We start from the raw sequence: 25,763 nt of genomic DNA on the forward strand, positions 1-25,763 counted from the left end.
TTGAACTATAACCATTCCCATAATTTACTAACTCACATTGATAATCCACAAGGAAAAGAAACCACGCCTGTAGATTACCATTACCATCTAACCTCTGATCATAAACATTTACTCTGACCAACCCACTGGCATTGGGTGCACAAAGGGGGGAATATTTTATCAACCTTAATACTCTTTTGTTTATATCTTAACTTCAACTGAGAAAATAAATTAGGCAAAACAAGTTCAATACAACTGAAAACACTTGCTGAAATACCTTCAACAACACCGGTTTTTATATCATCCACCTCCATTCAAAACCTGAACATTATAAATAAAAAGTACTGAAGACATGCACATGTACCATGCACATGCATATGCACAAATGACTGGGGTATTTAGGTTCTAGGGTTTCGTCTCTTAGGCCACCGTTGCTCTGTTTTAACTTATAAATACTCCACCGTGCATGAAAGTTTTTTCATGCAATTCCTTCCAGTAACCCAAGTCCCAACTGTCACTCTTTGCCTTCAATTTTGAGCCATGTCTTTCCAGGATAGTTTGTCAGCCTAGATGGATAGTCTAGATGGTGCCAAATGCATCAAATTTCCCATCTACGGTCTGAACTCCATATTCTCCCTTAGCAAGTTAGAGATTAACTTTCCTTTCTTTAATGTCACCGTTCGGTTTTAAGATGCAGACGTCTATGTCTTCTGATTTGGGCATCAGGAACTTTGCCCTACTTTTAAAGAGTTCGAAGTTATACGGGAGTACCCTTCAAGGGTTGGTTTGGTGCGACACATTCTTCTAATAGGCTATCCCAAACTACTTAGCGAGATTTGCGGGTTACTTCCTAGTGAAGCCAAGGCTTGTGTCCAAAATGGTGAGTATCAGTCATTGCTTTGACTGATAGGTTCATTAGTAGGTTCATTAATTCTTTTTATTTTGAAAATGTTTATGTGTTTGGTCTATCGGAAGGGAACACAAATCGTTTAATCTTCTCATTAAAAACAATCCAAATGACAACTCTTGCAAGGTCACTAATCAGGCAATTCTATAGTTAGATCCAATGGATTATGCAACTAAATCCCTTTCTTCTAAAAATTAGACATTCAAATGCTGACAGATGTCGATGTATGATGAAATTTGAATGACATGGGGCCGAACTTCAAGGTGAAGTTGCCTACATATCTCAAATGTGAGAATCAGTCCATTTGTAGTTCAGAGTCAGGTTCACTTGGGTATAGACTATGACAACCCCAATTTGCATATCATAATTGCATTTATTTAACTATGTGAAAATTTGAATTTGAAATTTTATGATGTATGTTTAATTTTTATGTATTTGTTTGATTTGTGGAATATTTGTTAGGAAATCTGTTTTGAATTAGAAATTGAAAGGCTAAATGAATTCAGAAACTGAAATTTGAGACCTTAGTTAGTTTCAAATAATATTTAAAGTCATCTGGGAAGTTTAATTAAAATTTGATTTTAAAAATAATTAGAAGTAATCAATTAGATGTAAGTTAGATTAATTAGTCAAGTATACTTAATTAACTTAAGTTAATCCTAGCTATATATATGACTATTGTACAACTTTGAGTTCATTTGTATACTATTTTGCTGGAGAAGTTTAAAGAGAGAGAGAGAGAGAGAGAGAGAGAGAGAGAGAGAGAAGCTCAAGAATTTGAGGATTTGGCTAGAGAAAATCAAGTTTTTGCAAGACCATTCTAAATTTAAGACTATAGGTAAGGATTTGAACCCTAATTCATGTAGATTATTCATCTAGCTAATAAATTAATGATGAAATTGAGGTCAGATATGAGTTACTGAAATGGAATTAGCTTGAAGATGTCAATAATTGAGTAAGAGGTGCATGCATGGTTAAATATGTGATCATTCATCATTTTGAGCATGAATTTTATAATCTTTACTGAATTTGAGAGTTGAATTATACATACATCGATGATTTACAAAGTCTTAAAGTGTAATTTCATGTTTTGAAAGTTTTGAAAAAGAGTTTGTAAACAATCCTTACATACATGAAGTTTTTGAGTTCAATTTTGTCAAATTCATGGTGTTTTGAGTTAAAGGTTTCAAATTGGCTATATTTTCATGTTTATCCAAGTGTTTTCATGTGTTTGTACCAACCATGCAAGCTTTTGAACTTCAAACTCATGTTTTGGAACTTAAACTTTCAGTTTTGAAAACCCAGACTTTGAGCTCACCGCTCGAGCGAAGAAGTTATCGCTCGAGCGGACTTTGTGAACGTCTAGTATTTTTGCAGAGCTTTGCCTATAGCTTGAGTGACCAAGAGTCCACTTGAGCTAACTCAATTTTCTTTGCACAATAGTTTGAGCGACCAAGTGTTCGCTTGAGCCTATATTGTGACCATCCAGTACTTTTGTAAACCATGTAGACCGCTCGAGCAACCTAAGGTCTGCTCGAGCGAACACCCTGTTTCCAGCAACTTTTCAAGAGCACTCTCATGTGCATAATTTTATTTCCATATTCTTTTGGACATTCTTAGGCATTGTTTAAGCTTTATTAAGGAATTAAGAAGTGATAAACCCATTTAGGGAGTTAGAGTAAAGAAAAGGTATTTGTTTGAATGATATGTTTCAATGTGTATTTGTTAAGTATTTTGTATAGACTAGACACCCAAAATCTAGCATTCATTCAAGCCCACTGTGAGTAATATCTCTATAAAGATATGTTCGAAATGTGTTTTGAAAATTGTTACATGAGTGATATTATGACTATTATTTTATATGAGTGAATGAAGATCCTTTTTAATAATTGTATTCATGGAATCCTTTAGTGAGGCCCTGCCTGGGGGATATAATATCATGGCCATTCGATTAGTGGATTCGCAGAGATCTCTGATGTTAGACCCGAGTGGTCCCTTCGTTAGACCTTTATGGTCCCTTTGAATAGACCTTAATGGTCCATTTGATTTAGGCCTTTTGGCCCATTTGTTACTCTATTGGATGGTATTACGTATAATGGACTTTGTTATGGAAAATGCTTCGTTTGAATTTGATTTATGATGCGCTTTGGAAATATAAGACATGTTTTATATTATGCTAGACTTTATTCATTGACCTCTTTATTTTTGTATTATTCATTGGGTTCCCCCCTTCCCTTATATATATATATATATATATAGGTGAGCATTTGGAAGATCAGGTCTAGAGTTGCTTTAGGAGTCCACTCTTTTGTGGAGCCAGTTATGGAATACCTTTATGATGAGGCATTGCTTGAACTTGAGAAAAGTCAAACTTTTGTTAACCCTTTGTTCTTTTGTTAAGTCTTTTGTTTTGTGAATAATGGTCATGTTTATGTATATGCATAGTTAAAGTTTAAACTTCTTGTAAATGTTTCAAGTTTTTGGTTGCAATGATGTTTTGAAGTTTATCATATAAGCACGGCTCAATGGACTTGTTTTATTATTAATGTTTGCTTCCACTAAGCCCCGCTTATTAATAAACAATCTGATTTTGTCTTTGAGGTCGCAGGTAATCTCTAATTACTGGCCGGTCATGACCTAAACCTCTAGAAGCGGGTTTGAGTCGTAACATTGACACTCTCCTTTTGTGCTCTAATTTTTGCCAATTCTCTTTTTGATTTTTCAATCTTGCAAGCTTTTATTTCTTTATTTCACTTCTTGTTTCTTTTTTTTTTTTCTCTTTTATTGATTTAAATTTTTCTTAGGTCGCCTTTTTGGGATTTTTGACCTAAAGAGCTCTCATAGGGTTAATACATTGGGTGAATTTCTTCCTATTCGGATTTGTGGATACCGATGGTTCCTTCATGTCATGGTAGCTTAGCCTTTGCTTGACTTGAATGTCCTTCTTAAATCACATTCTCAGAATGGTGCCAACTTCACGCTTTCACTTCTTATGATAGAAGGGCGCTATTTACTTTGTGATAGGAAATGTAAAATTGCCCCCGTTTGATTAATGCTTGACACTCTAGCTATGGATTTGGTTATAGGGTTTAAAAGAGCCTTCACATTTCAAGGTATTTGAATCAATTCCAGGCATGCCTTCATAGGATTATGAAAAAGGTGTTTATTTGAATTCTTTTTGAAAGAATGACTAAGCGCTTATGTCATGAAAAGATAGTATGGATCTGACCTAGGCCAGAGGATGATTTCCCTTCATTACTCAAGTTTATTAATGTTATTTCATTCATTTCAAGTTTGGCTCATCTTTCCTTTTCTTATTCAATTAGATCTTTTCAAAACTTTGAAAAATCATCATCATTTTTCCCTTTTATCATCTTTCCAGATCGTAGGTTTTCCCCAAGCTATAGTGGTTAGTCTCAGTACTCAAGCCATCTTGAATTTAGCCCATGTCAATTTGCCTTGCCTTTTTGCTTTCCTTTTTACTCTCCTTCTTCGAACAAGGCTTCCAAAAACCAATCCTTGTCAATTTCTGTTTGTTTTTCAGTCTCTTGGGCCTTGCTATAGCTTCGCATAGTTATGAACCTAAGGGCGTAGTGAATCTCGACCTCTTTATCTTCATACCATCCGTGTATAGCAACCTCATTGTGTACATATAGTTTATGCGCCTTCCTAATCCATGCTTTTCCAATCCTTGCCCTAATCTGCCTCGCTTCATATTGCTCTAATTATAGGTACTCCTCTTTTTCAGTCCTTGCTTGATTGTTTGTCCATTCATTCATATTTTTTGACTTTTTTGCTATCATTGTCACTTTCTTTCTTCTCAAAATCACTTTTTTTTTTTTGGGAGCACCACTTTCAGCTTTGGCTCACTAGCGGACACAATGTACTTGCTAGGGTTATATGTCCATGTGGATTGTCCTTGCTTTTTTGCCAACATTTCTTCAACTAGTTTCACTTTGCCAAACACGAAATCCAACCGCTCATCTTCAGTAACAACCTTCCCCTTCCCCTTCCTTTGGCAATCCCAATTGGTTTAGCTTGTCTTCTAGTGTGACTAGCACTTCTGTGTGCATTACGAGGTCCCATATTGGGGTTGTTTACATCATGAAAGTCCCTTCATTTCAGATGAAATCCATCCATATTTCTTCGAGTATAGGCACTATTGGCTTGGGTAGGTTAGTTAATGTGATGTATTGGCTAGGGTTAAATGTGGTTAAGGTAGTTTGTATGACACTGACATTGGGAGGTGGAGGAACGATTTTGTTATGTTCAGGCAAAGGGTTTGTAGTTATATTCGCCTTTTGTGGAAGGTGGATGAAAGGCTTTTGTGTCAAATACTAGTTGTTAGCAGTTGATATATGTGATGCGTGTGCAATTCAAATAAATAAAAACATAACAAAATATTTATTAAAGGTGTTCATTTTATATATAGTATAAATAAATAAAATTAAACTGAAAGGGCACTTGGTTCATAAATCTAATTTTGGATTTTCTTTGCCCAAAGGTTGTCTTTAAGAACAAGCTCTTGCCAAATGAGCAAACTACCCATGTGTATATATATTTTGTTTCCTAAACTAAACCTAGCCACCCGTTTCCTCCTCTCGCTTTTTTCTTTCACTCTCTCTAAAATCCTCCAATCTCTCTCTCTCTCTCTCTCTCTCTCTCTCTCTCTCTAGCTTCTTTATCGTTTGCAGAGGCCACCAAATCTAGATGGGATCCGTTGTCACCAATGACGATGGGCTTCGTTGTTACAAATAAGGTAGAAATGAGAGAGTATGTGTGTGGCCATCTTATCTCAACCACACATTTTGTTTTCCTAATGCTGTCGCTATAGCAGTAGAAGCTCTGATCAGTCATTCATGGCGGTCGACACGAGCACCTCCGTGAAGCCTCACAAGATTGAGTCCAGAGTCATCAAACTTTCTCGAAACAGCTACCACCGTCATCTCCATCATCGCCTCATATCGACAATTATGGTGTTGGAACAACTGAGTCAGTTTCCGGTCAACCAAAGGGTGGTGGTCGTCGGACAACATAGTGAACCATCTCAGATATGTACCTTAGATGTCTTGACGAAAATGATCTACTGCTACATCTAGACCACCTTCTAGATCTCCCCCTTCCCCTCTCTCTCTCTCTCTCTCTTTCTCTCTCTCTCTCTCTCTCTCTCTCTTTCTCAACCATAGATCAGAAATGTATGGCCATTGAAGAGGTCAATGGTAGAGTCCCTTTAGGGTTTGGGAGTAACGAGGCCATTGTACATGCATTATACAATTTTTTTAGACACAGTTTTTATTCCACCATTGTCTCTATTGTATATACACATTACGAGGCCATTGTTCCTTTTGTTTTTCCAATATCGTCGTTGTAGGAATGGAAGTTCCGATCTGTCATTCATAGCGGTCGGCATGAGCACTTCTGTGACGCCTCATGTAATTGGGTCCAGAGTCATCGAACCTTCTCCAAACAACTGCTGTTGTCATCTCCATTATCACCTCAGATTGGCAGTTATCGTAGTGAAATAGCTGACTCAGTTTTGACAAACTAGAAGGTAATGGTTGTCAGACAATGCGGCGAACCATCTCAGATTTGTACCTTAGATGTCTTAACGGAGACAATCTACTACTAAATCAGGACCACCATCTAGATCTCTCTCTTCTCACTGTTCTCTCTCTCTCTCTCTCTCTTGCTCTCCTCTCTATCAAAGCCGTAAGTCGAAAGTATGGGAATTGAAGAGGTCAATAGTAGCCCTTTTAGGGTTTAGGGGCATCGAGGCCATTGTACATACACATTACACGATTTTGTTTAGACCATTGTATATGCACAACTTTATTCCACCATTGTCTTTGTTGTAGATTTGTGTAAATGGCCTTTGACTCCTCTCTTTCTCTCTACACTGCTTTGAATGTTATTTGAGGAGATCATAAACATTTGTTCTAAAGCGTTTTTTTTTTTTTTTTTTTTTTTTCTATGTGTGTGTAGTAGTAGTAGTAGTAGTAGTAGTAGTAGTAGCTGTTGTTGTTGTTGTTGTTGTTGATGGTGTTGTTGATTGTTGTTAAATAGATAGTGAAATGAAGGTTTTTTTTTTTTGTTGTTGTTGTGGTTGAACAGATTTGATATAGATCTATTTAAAAATTGAACAAATATGTAAAAAATTGAACAGGTCTAAAAAAAATTAAACAAATAAAAAATAAAAAATATAATTCAGGAAAAAAAATTAAACAGAGAATAAAATTTGAATAAATAAGGAGAAAAAATTGAACAGATAGTGAAAAAATTTGAGCAGATATATATAGATTTGAATAGATAGTCAAAAAATTTGAACAGATAGATACAAATTTGAACAGATGGTCAAAAAATTTGAACTTGTAGATATAAATTTGAATAGATAGTCAAAAATTTAAACATATATATATATATATTTGAACATATAATTTTAAAATTAAACAGATAAAAAAATCAACAGATAAATTAAGGAGGTAAAATTAAAAATAAAATGTTCTTCGAAACAAATAAAAAGACTTTTCACAAATTATTTCACAAATGGTGGACCTCTTACCAACAAAAAATATCCACTGAACCTAATACCTTATACCCTCGTTAAGTTGAACTTTTCAACAATTTTCTCAAACTGAAATATCACTCTTCCTCACTTTCCGAATTACCAAAAACGAAGTATAACTCTTCAATGATAAAATAAGTGTCACATCACTAAGTAAAACATTTTCTAAAATTTACTATAGGAGAACACTGTATACCATATGTACCTTATAACTAAGAAGAAAAAGTGATATAATTTTAATTTTTTGAGTCATAACTAAAAAATAAATAAATAAATAAATAAAAACTATAACTAAACACAACCTGAGGTATAACTAAAGAACTCATTAATTATAATTAAAATAACATCGTAAGTAAAGGAGAAAATTGGCCACAATTAAAAACAAAAATGATATAATTATAAGTGTATATGACATACCTTTTTAAAAAGGCTGTATATTAAAATTTCCCGTTTGTATAAGATTATTCTTAAATTTGATAAAATTTATGTTTGAAAGCAGGACTTTAAACCATGTTTTGATATATATATATATATATATAAAGAATTTAACCACAAAATAACATATGAAAATTTTGTTTTGACAACTATATGTATTTTAAGCTCTTTTTTTTTTTTGTCTTTAATATTATTTATTTTAAAATTTGATCAATTTTTTTATTTTTCAAATTTTTAGGTGATTTAATACTAGAAGTTTTTTTTTATAAATCTAAAATTAATCAAAATTCAAAAAGTCATTTTATTGACTTTGACTTTTTTTTTTTTTTTTTGGATTTAATAGGATTAATTTTCTTAAACTTTTAGACTATTCTAATCTTGAAGCACTTAAAAATGGAAACAATAATATTTTAAAATTATAATATAAATATCAAAACTTTTAAACAAAAAAAAATTATAAAATAAAATGTTCTTATTAATTTGTAAAGAACTAAACTATTTAAAAGCTTTTGATGATATAAATAAAAAACTAAAAATAACATAAAAATTATATATATATATATATATATATTTGTTAAATGATGATAGGTCAGGTAGTTAGTAAGTTATATTAAAATGAAACGGTTGTAGCCACTTCGTCGAGCAAATTAATAAGTTAGGGAGCTAGTAAGTTAGTAAATTATATTATAATGAAAGATTTACAGTCACTCCATTAAGCGTGCCACTGAGTTAGATTAAATGAAAATATCACGATTGACCTATCAATTCGAATTCTGAACATCTAACTATCTCACCGTTTTAAGACCATCTCCAACGGTGAACCAAGCCCAGCATCAGATTTAAATTTTGATGAAAAATTCACTTTTTCACGCTCCAACGGTTGCACCAAAGTCATACCAAAATGAGAATTCAGCAAACAAGACATCAAACTGAGATCAAGACACAGATTTTACCAAATCACTGTTACTGACCGTTGAAAATGGTACACTGGTCGACCAACCGGTTGCCCGGCCGGTTGACCAACCGGTCAACCAGTAAAAGATTCAAACAGTTCAGGAAAAAAAGTTCAAACCGTTAAAAAAAAAAAAAAAAATTTTTTTTGCCTAACCGGTCAACCGGCCGGTCGACCACCCCGGTTTTCCCGAAAAAAGTTCAGAAAGTTCAAAAAAAGTTCAGACAATTCGCAAAAAAAAAAAAAAAAAAAAAATTTTGGCCTAACCGGTCAACCGGCTGGTCGACCACCCGGTTGTCCCGGGATAGATTTGGTGAAGGTGAACCGTTGGAGCCTGAAGTATCAAATTCAGGAAATGGCCATTTTTTAACTCAGATTTGGTGAAATTTTTGATTCACCGTTGGAGATGCTCTAAGGAACAATTTCATGAACCACTGAAGTAACTATATTATCCCCCAACACAATGACTTTTTAAAATCTAAGAAAAATTGCAAATCATTGGTAAAAATGAAAAATAAATTACAAAATCATGACGAAATTTATCACTTTAATTAGTTCGTCCGTCCTAAAATATTAGTCCATTATTCTGTTTTTCTTATCTCAAACTATTAGTGTATTTTCAAAAATCAATAATTAAAATAATATGAATTTTCTATTTTGTTCTTTTAAATTCACATAAAAAAATATATAATTTTGATAATTGATGTTCTAAAAAAATCAAAAGATAATTTTAAAAAATTAATTATTTTTAAAATGTAATAATTATATTATAAAAAAAAGTTAAATTATCTAAAAGAAATTAAGGTAGCATTTGATAGAGTTTTAGAATTATGATTTGAGAATAGAGTTGTATTTTGAGTTTGTGAGTTTTTAAATTATGATTTGAGTCTGAAAAATTTGTTTAGTTATGAGTTTTGAAAAGAGTTGGAAATTTTTGATGTGATATATGATATTTGATTCATAAACTTACAACTCATAACTAAACACACAAACTAAAATTCTATTTAAAATTCATAAAAAAATTTTAAAAAAAAATTATTTAAAATATAAAAATAACAAGTAAAATAAAAAATCGAACATTAATCTAATTAACTGGTCGAACAATTAGTAAAATATTCGGGAGATAATTGGATAGACGAATTTTAAAAAATAAGTGTAAAATTAATTTTTAAAACCTTCAAACGTCTCAAAAAAATGACTGAGTAGACGTTTTTTAAAATGTGGGCGAAATTAAAGTTTTAAAAGGTGTAGCCAACTGACTTATACAACTCACATGGAAATGGGCCTACACGGACACATTGAAGCGAACAAAAAGGCGTCGAAGTTGGGGTCGACCTGCATAAAAAGTGGAGTAAAAAAGTTCATCTGACAACGACCATTCGGTTCACAATGCAGAGCATATCATTTTCCTATCATTGTTTTTTTTTTTTTGTCAGGTGGCACCTTGAAACAATTAATAATAAATAAGACAGCCATAAAATAATTATATTATAAATAAAAATATATTTTAGCATAATTTTGACATATAAAAAAATTGTACTGGGCATAAAAATAAATGTATATCATACGTACAAAAAAATATATTATCATAAAAATATAATTTTCTTACCACTATTCTATTGCAATACGATTTTACTCATATATATATATATATATTTAAAAAAATAATACTTGTCCAGTCTCAAAATATTAATTTCTTATTTTATTTTTTATTATTTTAAAATATTAGATTTTTTCAAAAAATAAAAACTAAAATAATATGAGTTATTTTATTTTATTTTTATTTTAAATTTATTAATTATAATAATTAATATTCTTAAAAAAAATCAAAAGATAATATTAGAAATTTAATATTTTTAAAATATAATAATTTTAAGATTCTGTACTGATATTTTAGAGCTAAGGAGTACCATATTGGAATCAGGGGCAGGGAGGGTAGCGAAGAAGAATCAAAGTTCTTGTGGCTGTCATTTGCCAAAGGTTATGGAAGATATCCTTATCTTGTGACCGCGTGTGGGGCTGTTCGGACTAGATAATGTCTGAACCACTATCATTTTGTGCTTTTTCTCTCTCTTATCCTCCAATATCTCAAAATTTATTTATTGCTTGATGACTTTGGTCTCTTCACACATAAAAAATAAAAAACAAAAACAAAAACAAAATAAAACACAACAAAACGAGATTTTTATTATTTTTAGAGATTTATTAAGATGGAATTTTTGGGTGTAATTATTATTTAATTTAGCTAACCATAAATAATTGAATAAATTATACTTAGACATTTTGATTTTTTTTTTCATTGCTTATATTTGTAATAATGTTACAAATTATTCACTACAACTTCTTTTTTTTTTTTGTGTCAATTGTTAATTTATTTTTTTACTAGTGGTTGGGCACGTGCAACGCACGTAATTTTTCATTAACTGTTAGTACTGTAATTATACGTATCTCTTAAATTGATATGTGATATATATAAAAAGTATGGAAACTTGTATGGATAAATTGATCTATATCAATTATACAACTAAATAAAAAACAAAAACATACTCGACTGAAGAATTTAAATGATAAATGAAAATTTTTATAAACCTAAACATTAATTTATACATAGATTGTTGAGATCACAATCTTATCTTACACAATAAACACTAAATAGGTCCTTTAAATATATAGTGTTACACAAATATTTTTTTATCAACTCTCTACTTCAATTTTTCATAATTTGTTCCTGTAATACAATTAAAGGTATAAAATTAATTGCATAATTACGCAATTTTGTTTAATAGTTCATCTCATAATAGAAATTCATTGAATCTACTATTACATATTATTTGCATACTATTGGTATAAGAATGTATTAATATCAATATGTAATATATTTTTATATATTAGGAGTTGTTGAGTCTTGTTTCATATGTCACGAATATCTTACATGATAAAAACTATAACATTAGTTATTATATTTTGATTTTCTTAGAAAATGTGGAACAATTTTTTTAAGAAAATAGAATGATATTGTAGCTTAATATTTCAATCGATATAAGAATTTCATGATTATTTTCACAATGTTTATAGATCGGTACTTACAAGTGTTTGCTGAGTCACTTTAATAAAACTGTCAAGTTACATAATTTATTATGTTATTTGTACGTAATCAGCATATGAAAAAAAATTAATCAAAATTTCTTATTTGATATACTTACTTTCTGCATCATTGAGTTATTGCAATAATATATGGATATCATTTGATTTTTTCTTAATTTGACTCAAATGTGTGCATGAGGTATAATTTTTTTTCTTGAATTTCACAACATATAGGACAATTCCTGCTTCAGCTCATTCAACTTTACTTTGAGAGTATGTTACAATTGGTCTTCTGTAATTTTTGTTTCACCATTTTCTTATTTCTCTTCTTACTCATTGTTATAACTCATTGTAATAAAAAATATTTTAATGAGTAAGAGATATTGGTAGTATCATATTATTGTGAAATTTAAAATCCATTTTTCTTCAGTAATATGATTTTTTCTGTGAGAAAAAAAGTACAGTTATTGTTGTGATGAATGTGTTTTGCAAAGTCTTGATTTATTAATGAAAGTGTTTGTTGTAGACACTTGTTTGTATGATATGCATTTATATATGTATTGAACATAAATTGATAAGAAAACAATACACAATTTCATAGTTTTTTCTTGGCAAATATAAGTATATTACTAAATGATACATGTTAGAAAATTAAAGTATCCGATGATAATATAACATTACAGATTGACAATGTATGAATATAGTAACATATATAAATTTACATTTATAATTTTTTTTATATATTTATATAAGTATACATTGATAAATATAAGATATCACAAAAGTAATATGTGAAATCTTTTGTAACAATATAATACATGCAATAATGAGAAATTAATTATTCATAATTAAATAGTTGATCATAATGTAGATATTTCGTGTTATATTTTTGTGTGTATGCACCATTTTTTAATTATATTATTAAACTCACATAAAAATTGAAATGAATTTATGAATAATTTGTGTAAAATTAGAGATTAGGGAAGAAAAATTTTAAAAAAGAGAAGGTTATAGTGTTTAGTTTGATTTATTTTTTCAAACTTTTCTTTTGAATTTTTTGATTTTCATGTTTTTTTTTGACACTGTTTTTTTAATAACATTTTTTCTTTTATTTTTTTAGATTCACTTAATTTAATACTATTTTTATTTTCTTATTTTACTTTTAGATTTAGATTCACTTAATCTAAATACAGTTAGAAAATAATTTGTTGTGCATTCTTTTTGAAAAAAAATTATTAGTAATAATAATAATAATAATAATAATAATAATAATAATAATAATAATAATAATAACAAAAAAATATATACGTAATAAAAAAATCATTACATGTTGAATTTATAAAAAAAAAAAGAAAAAAAAATTACCAATATTTTACTTTTAAATTCTATTTAGATTATTAGATATTAGATTTTCAAGTAAAAATATAATTTCAATATAAAATATGAAGAAATTTCAGTACTTTTAATCACCAAAAAATATAATTTAGATTATTAGATTTGTTTATATTTATATAGGACTCTTGAGAGCAGATATATCATTTTAGAGTGTTCAACTCAAAAAATAAAGAGATAAGTAGTTTATATAGGACTCTTTATGACTTTTATAAAATATAGTAAACCTGAGAAGATAAAATTGAAATTTAAAAAAAAGTAGAAAACATGTATGTTCTTTACACTTTTATAATAGTAGTAGATAATACTAACTTTACCTTCATGTGCATTTTATATCCCTACAACAAATTAAAAATATATTTTGTTTGGTTTGATTTTTTAAAAAAATATTTTTATATTTATTATTTATTATTTATTTTTTCATTTTTTGGTGAATTTCTTTTACATTTTGGTTAATTATTTTTTTAAATATGTTAAATGTATCTAATTTGAATACATCTAAAAAAATAAAACCAATTTAATTAAAATATTTAAAATTTTCATATGAGACAAAAGAAAACCTGAAAAAACATTAATGTGCTAAATTTGTATCCCAATTAATCCATAAGATATTCTTATATTTCAACAAGTCCTATTAATTTAGACATTTGATCCACCAAATCATAATTCTCATATTTAAGGTATTCTATGAACATTTTATCCTTACAAATATTTTTTTAAACTCTTAGCAACTTGGTGATATGAACATCCACATTAAATAAATTTGACAATGTGAATGTTCACGTTGATAGTGTGAATTTTCACATCATGGAACATTATTGGGAGTATTTTGGTAACTATGTCACTCATAAGATTTATTAAAACATAAAAAAATAATTTGAACTAAATGAAATATAAATAGGTGAAGAGGGATTTATGAATAAGGGCATGGCTTCTGTCCAGTCCTTAATCGGACTGGACCGTGTTGTTGGGCCCGTAGGGGCCCACCACAGATCCTGTTTCGATAATCTGAACCGTTCAATGTGTAGAACTCGTCGAGTACTATATGCCTGTAAAAAATCACGTTAATCGGATATCGATAGATATGTGATCAAATCAGTTTTATATAAAAAAAAAGGACAGTGAATAAATTAACGGTTGAAAAAAAATCTGTTTTGATCACATAGCTATCGATATCCGATCAATGTGATTTTTTACAGACATATAGTACTCGACGATTTTTACACATTTAACGGTTCAGATTATCAAAATGGAACCCGTGGTGGGCCTCCACGAGCCCAACAGCACGGTCCAGTCCGATTAAGGACTGGACAGAAGCCATTCCCTATGAATAAATATCCCAATTTAGATTTTTTATTTTCATCCATACTTTTTCATAATTTAGTTAATTCCTTTTTCCTTTTAAATCCACATATCAATTGGCCAAAATTTATAAAAGCAATCACCAAAGATAAAAACCATGAAAGATAATAAATTTAAATACAAATTTTGAAAACTTAAACTATACTGAGTGTATCAAAGGAAACCCACCCCCCTCCCCCCCTTTCAGCCTTTTTCTTTTATTAGTATTATTTTTTTTGCGATTTTTTTATTCAACTCATTAATTTAAGAACAACTAAAATATACTTGTTAGTTTAAAGAACATTAAGTTTTTATTGGACAAAATTATCCTTAGTGTATTTTCATTACCTCACGAACCTGCTATTGCTGGCGACCACTTCCGATCGCCACCACCGACCATCGCCAACGACAACCACCGGTTGTTGGTGGTCATTTTCCGACGACTTTTCGATGAACACCAATGATGTGAAATTTTTACTTCGTCAAAAACACAAAAGTGTAATTGTAATTGTTGCAGAAAAATATTTGCTGTAATAGTGAAATTTCTCTGACTTTATGAAATTTCAATAAATTTAGTCAGTGAAATTTATGACCAAATCTACTTAATTGCAAAAATTCAGATAAATTTCACTAACCAAATTGAATAAAATTCCAGAAAATAAAATAAAAAATTTACTGATAATCTACTAAAATTGTAGATAGTTAGAGAAATTTCATTGACTATATATATTGAATCTGCAAAAAATATGAGAAATTTAACTAACCAATTTCATTCGAACTTAAACAAAAATCTAAATATTTTTATGTCATTATAACAAACAATGTTTTCTAAATAACAATACAAAAATCAAATAGAAAGAGAGATGGAGAGAGAAAGTGAGAAGAAAAAAAAAATCGACGATTGGAGTTGATGTCGGCGAGGTAATAGAGGTGTGAATGGTGATTTTGAACAACAAACAAAGATCTAGATCTCAAAGGTGGTTACGAACAAATATGACACAGCTCAAGTTGCAGTCTTGAAAACGGTGATAATGGTGGAGATGCATTCGGTTGAAAGCGACAACGACGGTGGAGATAGATGCGGTTAAAAGCAATGGCAACGGTCAACAGTAGTTATGGTTGAAGCAATCGTTCATTGTAAAAAGAAAATAGAGAGAGAGAGAGAGAGAGAGAGAGAGAGAGAGAGAGAGAAATATAATAGGAAAAGTAGGGCTATAAGTTGTAAGGTCATTTTTGACCATTTGTGTCCAAGGTTTTCCTTATCCTTCTAGAATTTGAATACCTAGTGTGGGGACATATTTCTAGAGTTATCCACGTGACCAAGGTTGTTGCCAAGGTGCCACGTGGATGAGCCGATATTCCGAGATATGGTGTGACCATGTCAAAATCTGAGATACTTCAGATAGAGGGCAAGAGTCCTTGATAGTTTAAGGCTCTCTATTTGGATAGCAATGAGACTGTTAGGAGAGTTTATTATTATCTGAATAGAGGAGTCTGAGATAGGTGTGATCCTTATGAAGGGATAGAGTCTTATGAAGTGATACTTTTAGAGGATGAAAGCACTGCTGACTATAAAAGTAAGGCATCCCCAGGGGTCTAAGGTATGTTCTGAACTAGTGTTATTTTGTACCGATATCTTTGATAGATAAACTGATTGACTTGATCGTCAGAGTGCCCCCGGGTGGACGAGCTATCGGTATTTATTGTCTTTTTGTGTGTAGTTGTTCGTCTTAATCTATTCTTCTGTATGCTATACGTCTAAGTTTCTTAGATCTCGGCTAGGAGATCTAGTTTGGTTGTGAGGTCAAAATTCAACACCTACAATTTTGCACTGTATGTGAGAACTTAGTAAGAGTAGATGGCCAATATCGGACAAGGAAAGGGAGTAGGGAATGACATGATCAGTGAGGAAGAAGAGCATGTCATTCCCAACAGAATATAAGAGGAAGGAGATTGTGGTGAAGTACAAAAAGTGAATCCAAAAGCGAACAATGTCGCCAGAGACTGCAATAGCCCGAGGATAGGTAATAAGGGCAGATAGGGATAGGCTCCCAAGGAATACTACAACGAGAATGACTACCAAGCATGGAACGATCAGTGCTTACGAAGGGGACAATGAGGCAAAAGATTTGGCCGACAAGTTAACATATTTGCAAATAATGGTAAACTTTATGATGTTGAACAAGGTGATGCAATTAACATTACCGATGCCGGAAACACCCCCAGTCTCTGTAGGCATAGGCGTTGGCGCCTAGCTGATAGGACAGATTGTGGCGTAAAACAACGAAAGGAGGGCTGTGAACTCACCATGACGATCTCAATAGGTCGAGAGAGTGAAGCCTCCTAGAGCAGAGCCTTTGAGAGTGGAGCGTTCGAGAGCAAAGGTGTCCTAAGTTAAAGGATCACACTAGGTGAATAGGCAAGACCACCAGATGGAGAGAATGATGGACCACAATAAGTCCAAGAGAACGCATCCAAGCACAAGGAGTAGCACGCCAAAGAGACGTTAGTCAGTTATTATGCCCCAAATTTACACGGTCCATCTCATGTGAATAAGCCGCCCAACAATGAACAATAGATGACAACTCTCATGCAAATAAATATAATATAGTTACACAATACATGTGTTTATTCGATTTTATACATTCTGAGATACAACATCTAAGTCGAATGGATGTTTTGTAACTAAAAACATACACAAATGTTATAAATTAAATTGAACACCATGAGGCTTACATCATACACAAGGGTGTAACCCTTACAAGAATGACACACGACTAATAAATAACATAAATGGCCCATGACCTACAAATAATTGAACCACCATATACGGTTCCGAACATAACTTCACGTCACAGTCCACATCTATACATGTACACTTGAAAAACATTTTCAGCCATGTAGGGTGAGCATAAAGCCCAGTAGAGAATATTTCAAAAACTAAACATGCTCCACTAGCATAATGATCATGATGCAATACATATATACAATATGCCCAAATGCATTTTCAAATCCATTTGATTTCTCAACAAAATCCTTTCTTTCCGATTACTATCACGCCCTAAATTAATAAGGTCCGGCTCACGTGAATAAACCATCCAACGATGAACAATAGATAACAACTCTCATGCAAATGAATATTATATAGTCACACAATACATGAGTTTTATCTGATTTTATACATTCCTAGATACAATTTCTAAGTCGAATGGATGCTCTGTAACTAAAATATGCACAGATGCTATAAAATCAAATTAGATGCCCTGAGACTTACATCATACACAAGGGTGCAACCTTTACAAAAATGGCACATGGCCAATAAATAACATAAATGGCCTTTGGCCTACAAATAACTGAACCACCCTACATGGTTCGAACATAACTTCACATCACAGTCCACATCCAACACCTGAAAAACATTTCAGCCACGTAGGGTGAGCATAAAGCCCAGTAGAGAATATTTCAAAAACTAAATATGCTCCACCAGCATAAATGATCATGATGCAATACATATATACAATATGCCCAAACACATTTTCAAATCCATTTGATTTCTCAACAAAATCCTTTCTTTCCAATTACCGAAACCTTACGTTCAATCAAAACATTTTCTGAGTCCAAAACATCAGTTTGATATGAAAATCCTTCCCAAAAACCAATCCAGGTATCTCAATACCTGTAACAACCCCGACCCTTAATTAACGTTAATTCATTCTTAAGTGTGCCTAACAAGTAATTGAGAAGAGATCATGAGTTAATTACATGTGCATTGCATTATTTTTGTGTCTCTATCTGTTCAGCGTAGATAGATCTATACATGTTTTAGTTCGAATTGCAAATTGAAGGCCTTATCGGCATCCGATACAAAAATTGATCTAATTTATGTGTTAATTGGAATTTTTAGGACCGTATGGTAGGTTCAATTGAAATTCGATTCAGAACGATTGAATTAGATTAATTTAATGCACATTTAGTTTGTTTTAATTAATAGCTACCAAGTGAGCTCTTATAAGCTCCCTACATGCTCCACTCATCTTTTTCTTGAATGGTCATCACATTTTGAGCCTCCTCACACACACAAACGTGGGAGAGAGAGAGAGAGAGAGATGAAAATTGAGATCAAGCTTGAAGGTAGAAGAAATTGCTAGAAGACCTTGGAGAATTACTCAAGAATATCTTTAACCATAAGGAATTGAGAACCTTAGGTAAGAATGTTAGTCTCTAGCTTTGTAATTAGTTGATTGATGCATGAAATCAATTGTGATAGGTGAATTAGCATGAGAATTGGGCTAAAGGATGGAATTAAGAATGAATTCATGCATGCATGTACATTTCAATGCATTGAGAACATGTTGCTAGGAAATTCCGTCATGCATGTTTAAAATTCACCTCAATTTAGGGAAATCATCAAGTTTCAAATTGTTTTATGGCATTTGATCATGTTTTGAGAAGCTCAAAATTAAGAAAGTCCATGCATGACATGTTCTTGAATCATTCCCAAAATTTAAGTTGAAATTGTGTACAATTGATATACTTTTTGGCCATGATTTCTTGTAATGATCTTTAATTCATGTTGTTTTAAGGGTTTTCATGTATTTTCTCAAGTTTTGGCCTAGAAAAATGAGGTTTGATGCTTTATAGGTCAAGTTTGAGCTTGAAGATCAAATCTGGAAATTCCAGAAATTTGATCCACGCTCGATCGGGGAACTTCACGCTCGAGCGAGAACTCTAAGTACGTGCACTTCCGCTCAAGCGACGTGAGTCACGCTCGAGTGTGAAATGCATATACCCAGAAGTTCATGTGTTTTATAGTCTGCTCGAGCGAGGGACATCACGTTCGAGCGAAGGTCTGAGTCTTACGCTCGAGCGGAGGTCGAGCGCCCGTCAAGCGTGAAATCCATGCATCCAGTACTTTTGTTAAAATTTACAGTCCGCTCGAGCGAGGGAATTCACGCTCGAGCGAACCTTCACTTCTTGCATGACTGCTTGAGCGAGGAAATCCACGCTCGAGCGTGGACCCTGTTTTCAACAAGTCTTGGAAAATGTTTTTAAGTACATTTTTGCATCCTCATTCTATCTTAGGCATTCCTAGGCCATGATTAAGACTCTATAATGAGGCTAAAGGCTAGAAACACACTATGAGCAAATAAAGTAAGTTGTGTGCGTTTTGGGCGTGTGTTTCAAGTGTGTGTTTGTTATATGTCTGTGTAGGTCACGTGCCATAAACCGTTGATTAGTCGCCTCTGTCTGTCTACACCTGAAGCCAACTGTAAGTAATAACTTAGTAAAGTTATGTTCAACTTTATTTATTTTCTGTATGATAAATTCATATCTGTTTTCTAAAATGATATGTTTTGTACAATGAATGATTGTCCCATTTATGACATGTATTCATGACATCCTTAGCAACATGTGATATCTGTTAGCTGTTACCCGGTATCGGAGGTCCTATTATGGGATTTATTATGTCTGTCATCTGTTACCCGTATCGGAGGCTCCGTCATGGAGCTCAGCATGTATATTCTCTGTTACTCGGTATCGGAGGTTCCATTATGGAACTTCTTATGTCTGCCATCTGTTACCCGTACTGGAGGCTCCATCATAGAGCTCAGTATGTTTATTCTCTGGTACCCGGATCCGAAGGTTCTTTTATGGAATTGGTTATTTATAACCACCACATGTTCTGCATATGTTCTATATCTGCTCTGTTAGCGCTAATGGATGTACCATGTATGATTAAACATGACTTATGATTTCTGTATATGATCTGAACACGATTATGAATTTGAATCTGTAAGGACATCATTCATGAAAACCCCTTTACTCCGTTATTATTCATTGGGCTTTCACTCACTGTTTATATTATGTATGTAGGTGAGCCGGTACATGATCAGGGCCAGAGTTGACGGCCCGCGTTTCAGTTTTGTCAGCCAACCCTTGCGCCTCCTAAGGAGGTTCCTGATGAAGTTGGTTTTGTGGCTATTTTTGTAATCTGTATTAGACTATGTTTGTTTGTTAAGTTGTGGGTGAGATTTTTGTCATGTACGCCTAAGTGTGTTGTGCATATATTATGTGTGTTGACTTCGCTCGCCTTCTATAAAAGTTTCAAGCTATTATGTCCCGTGTATGTTATCACAGCTCATTGGACCTTGTCTATTTTGTATATTTGCTTCCACAGCCCCTATTCATATGTTAATCTATCATGAGGCTTTTGGTAATCCAAGGATTACTGGCCGGTTGCGATACTAAACCTATAGGGACGAGTTTGGGTCATGACAGTACCAACCAGCAAATACATTGCTAAATCACATTCGAATACATTGCTAAACAACAACAAATACTTTAATTAAACTATTTTCCAAACATCTTGTTTCAAAACCGACATAATAGTGAATAAATGGGTGAATCTCCAAAACACATATAATCTTTCATGGATATTTCATCTGTGGGAAACCGTCAAATGGGACCTATGTAAACGTAGGCTATGCAAGCCCTACTATTGTCATTTTATGGATATTTCATCTGCGAGAATCGACACCTATGTATACACCTGTTTTTCGGGACTTTCACCTTGGACATATAGGCTAACTTGATTTGGTGATACATACCTCTTCCCAGATTCACCATTTTATTTACCCTTTTCAACAGTACAATACATGTAACTCGAAATATTGTTTTTCCAAAACAAGGCAAACGTCCCAAAACATTATGTGAGAATTTCCAAACCTCTTTCCAAAACATACAATTTCAATTTCCATAATCCGTTACATGCCATATGATATGAATGATTTCAAATTGCCTAATCCACATGCAATTTCTAACATACGGTAATGTTATCCTCCACCGATAGCCAAAACAGTTATATCTAATGCAAAAATTAAAAGATAACCGCATATATATATATATATATATATATATATTTTCCAATAGAGTAACAACGCCTATTTTTAAAATCCCACAACCATTTCCTTTCCAACCAAACCATTTACCACAAATCAATCAAAATCCTAAAATAATATCATTTAGGGTTTTCTCCAAATTGAGGCTTTTCCACTTTTAGAAATCCATGTGAAATTTTGATTACCGAAAGTAACTATAGCAGCAAAATCATGGCCTAACAATCCCCCAATTTCACAAAATTTCATTTTCTTTCGAAATCACTTTTGAGTAACGGAAAGCCATCATATCAACATATCTCAACTAACTTTACAAAATCATAACCTTGTTCAAAAAAATTTTTGAAAAATCTTTCTTTCACATTTCAAGATCCACACCCTAAGTTTAACCCAAAACACCCAAATCCATAGATCTTTTGAAATAGCAAATAACAAGGGTAAAAATCAGACCAAATGAGTACCAAATATACATAACAAAATACGGCACAAATATGCTACCGAACTCATATTGAGTTTAGGAAATAGACCCTACCTCTTGAAGCGAAGAAGACAACTCAAAGAAAACCAAAGTCGATGAAATCGAAAAACTTCTGTATCAAAAGAAAGCCCTTGATGAGATCTACAACCTTTCTCAAAGGACCAAGGTGAAAAGATGCCTTTAACCAAGTAGATCTAGATCTATGTAAGAAAGTTGAGTTTCTAAGAGAGAGAGAGAGAGAGAGAGAGAGAGGGAGAGAGAAAAGAAAAGAAAAGAAAAAGTGAATGAGAAATGTGTGTTTGGGGTCTATTTATAGTGGTAGAATAATAGCCCTAAAGTCAAAGGAAAGAATAAGTCAAACCCCCAAAAGTAGAGCCCCAAAACTAAACCAAAAATTTGGAATTTTACTCACAGGGGTTGACCTTTCAGACAAAGGTGTTGACCCTTAGGAAGAAAAGCTGAGACACTAATGTGTGCAGAGGACAAGGGTCAACCATTGGAACCAGTGGTGTTGACCTTAAATTTCAGAATGTAACCTAGAATAACACAATAAGGGAAGGGTCGACCCTCAGAACTATGGTGTCAACCCTACCAACTAGTAGAGACACTAAAAGCAAGGCAACAAGGTGGTGTCGACTCCCAAGAAGGCTAGTGTCGACCTCATAACAAATTTTCCAAGTTCCCAAAGAACTTTTCAAAGTAAACAAGCACTAACGAACAATCACAACAAGTTTAGATCGAATTGTACACCTCCAAAACCAAGATACAACAACTCCAAAGACTCCCAAAATGAAAATAAAGGAATTAAATACACTCTCTAATAGTTCAAATGTCACGACCCGAACCCGCCCCTATGGGTTAAGGCCATAAACGGCCAGTAATCACGAGATTACCTATGGCCTCAAACCAAATCAGACATAACTCATCAGAGTAAAGGGGCCAAACGGAAGCAATTTCAAAAAAAGCTTTGTCCATAGAGCTGTGCTTACGTGGCACGTCATAACAAACCATACCTATGTACATAAATAACTCACAATAGAAACACAGTAGCATAAAGCTCTGTACAAACAGGATCATCCAAATCTAAGTCAACCCATGAAAACTATACACAGACATATTCAAAGACTTCGCCAACATGACAACATAAAACAAAATGACAAAAAGGCGAAGACGAGTCTCGTGCGTGAGACGCAAGGGATGACTCTTCAAAACCTTTGTTGTTCCACAAAGACATCACTGGGGCTGGGTCTGGACTTCTCTTGGCTCACCTACAAACACATGAATGAGCGTGAGCGATAGCCTTGTGAATAATATCAAATAAAGAAGTTATACAAACGATATGTAGAACAATATACTTCAAACGGCCTTGGGCTCGATTCATATTTCTATTTAACATATATATACACAATTTAAGTCAAGTGACTGTGGTTTCAAACATACTGGTCTTTGGCCCATTCATCTTTCTTTTGTCAAACCGGCCTTTGGCCCATTCAGACTTTCATGTCAAACTGGCCTTTGGCCCATTCATTCATGTCAGACTAGCCTCTGGCACATTCATTTATTCATATCAAACATTTGTCCATAATTCAAACTAGCAAACTTATAAGGCTTATAAGGAAATAAGCAATTGGACAAATGACAAGTTTTAAATATTGATATTACTCACAGTGATCGGTTGGTTGGTTTGTCCTGGAGCTTGACCCTACACATCACATAGCACATATGAGTCACAAACGATTCAATCTGTTCCTTAATTCACATAATCCTCTTTAGGCTTCATTCTTATCTCTTTAACTCATTTACAATGCTCAATGCATGCCTAAGAGTGCTTACAAGTGAAAGAGGACGGAAAATGAAACACAGAACGCATAAATAAAATTTCAGAAAACAGGGTCCCCGCTCGAGCGGACCCAAGAGGCCTGCAAAAGTACTGGCTATGTCAAATTTACGCTCGAGCGTGCATTCTGGTGCTCCAGTGGAAGGCCTCTCTACGTGGCTCCCCGCTCGAGCGTGAACTTCCCCGCTCGAGCGGGAGTCATGTCTGCAAAAAAAATGCTAGGAGCCCGTATTTCACGCTCGAGTGGCGGTTTCCCCGCTCGAGCGGACACCAAAATTTCTGGGTTTTCCAGCTATGTTCTTGAGCTTCAACTTGACATTCCATCCAACATTTCTTGCATGCAATAGCTCGAACTTCAAATACACTTGAACTAACATGGTATAAACCCCAAATTACAACCCAATGAAGCTCAATTTCATGAATCAAACACATGTATGTCCCAAATTGACACAAACTCATCACCAATACACTAAATTCAAACATTCAAGGTTCATACTTCCATGATTTGCACTTGTATGTGGAATATACACAATATCCTCAACTTGATTGGTGAAGAGGTGATCAAATATATGGACTTAAACCAAAAATTCAGCATGGATCATACACATTGTGCTCAAATATGGAAATTCATAGTAATTTCCTACATACATGCATCTATTGACTTTAAATTCAACAAATACAACTCAATTTCCTTATAATCAAACTAATTCATGTTCTTGACCGTTAATTAAACTTGAATTCACAATTTACAACATTAAACTCATGAATTCACTTACCTAGAGGCTCAATTCTTCCAATCTATGGTCAAATCTAGAGTTGGCCTTCAAATATTCAAGCTTCAATGATCAACTTCAACCCTCTCCCTCTCTAGCCGGCTCTCTCTTCTCTCTTAAGGTTAGAATCAGCCAAAATGAAGCTAAAGAGAGAATTTGAGGGTGTAATGCCTTATTACAACAAATCCCACTAATTCTAATTTAATAATAATAAATAATTGGGCACTAATTCATCAATTAAATCAATTAATTCTGATCTGAATCAATTTCCAATTAAATTTCACCGTAGGCTCTAAAAATTATGCCAATCGCAATGGCGTAGTCAATTTCGATTTCTGTGGCCAATAAGGCCTTCAATTTTCCAAAGCAGACAATCAAACAGATATTTCTACGGTGAATAGATAGAAATTCAAAACCACATATTTTCACATAATGGCACACAAAATCATATTAAACACATAATCACATTCATGTTAAGGACCAATTAACATATTACAGAACAGGGATATCACATCAAAGGACACAAGTGCTATAACTACAAAAACCTTATGTTTAATCAAAACGTTTTCTGAGTTCAAATCATTCGTTTGAACTATTGCCATTTATAGGAATTTGAACTCATTCGTTTAAATTTAAACTTAAAATTAAAATTAAAATCATTCGTTTGAACGTTTGAAAATAAAGGAATTTGAACTATTGCCATTTCATTTGAACTCATTCTTTTGAACTATTGCCATTTATAGGAATGATTTAATCAAAATTCCTTTTCAAAAACCAATCCAAGTATCTCAATACCAACCATCAAACACATTGCTAAAACCGTTTTCAGATTTTCAAAATCATGTATTATTATTCTTTTAAAAAGAAAACAGGACGGTAAATACAGACACTGGAATCTCTAGACAAGTGTAAAATTTCACCGAAATTTCATCCGCAGGAAACCATAACCAACACCCATGTAAATGTAGGCTATACAAACACCACTATTGCCATTTATAGGAAATTTCGTCCAGGGGATTGTCACCCATGTATACACGCGGGTTTGTGGACTTTCACTATGGACACACAGGCCAACTTAATTTAATATAACCACACCTCCTACCTAGATTCCATTTGGTCTTTACCTT

Source organism: Camellia sinensis, chromosome 11 (genome assembly GCF_055761805.1).
Source record: "Camellia sinensis isolate YWXY chromosome 11, ASM5576180v1, whole genome shotgun sequence".
NCBI lineage: Eukaryota > Viridiplantae > Streptophyta > Magnoliopsida > Ericales > Theaceae > Camellia > Camellia sinensis.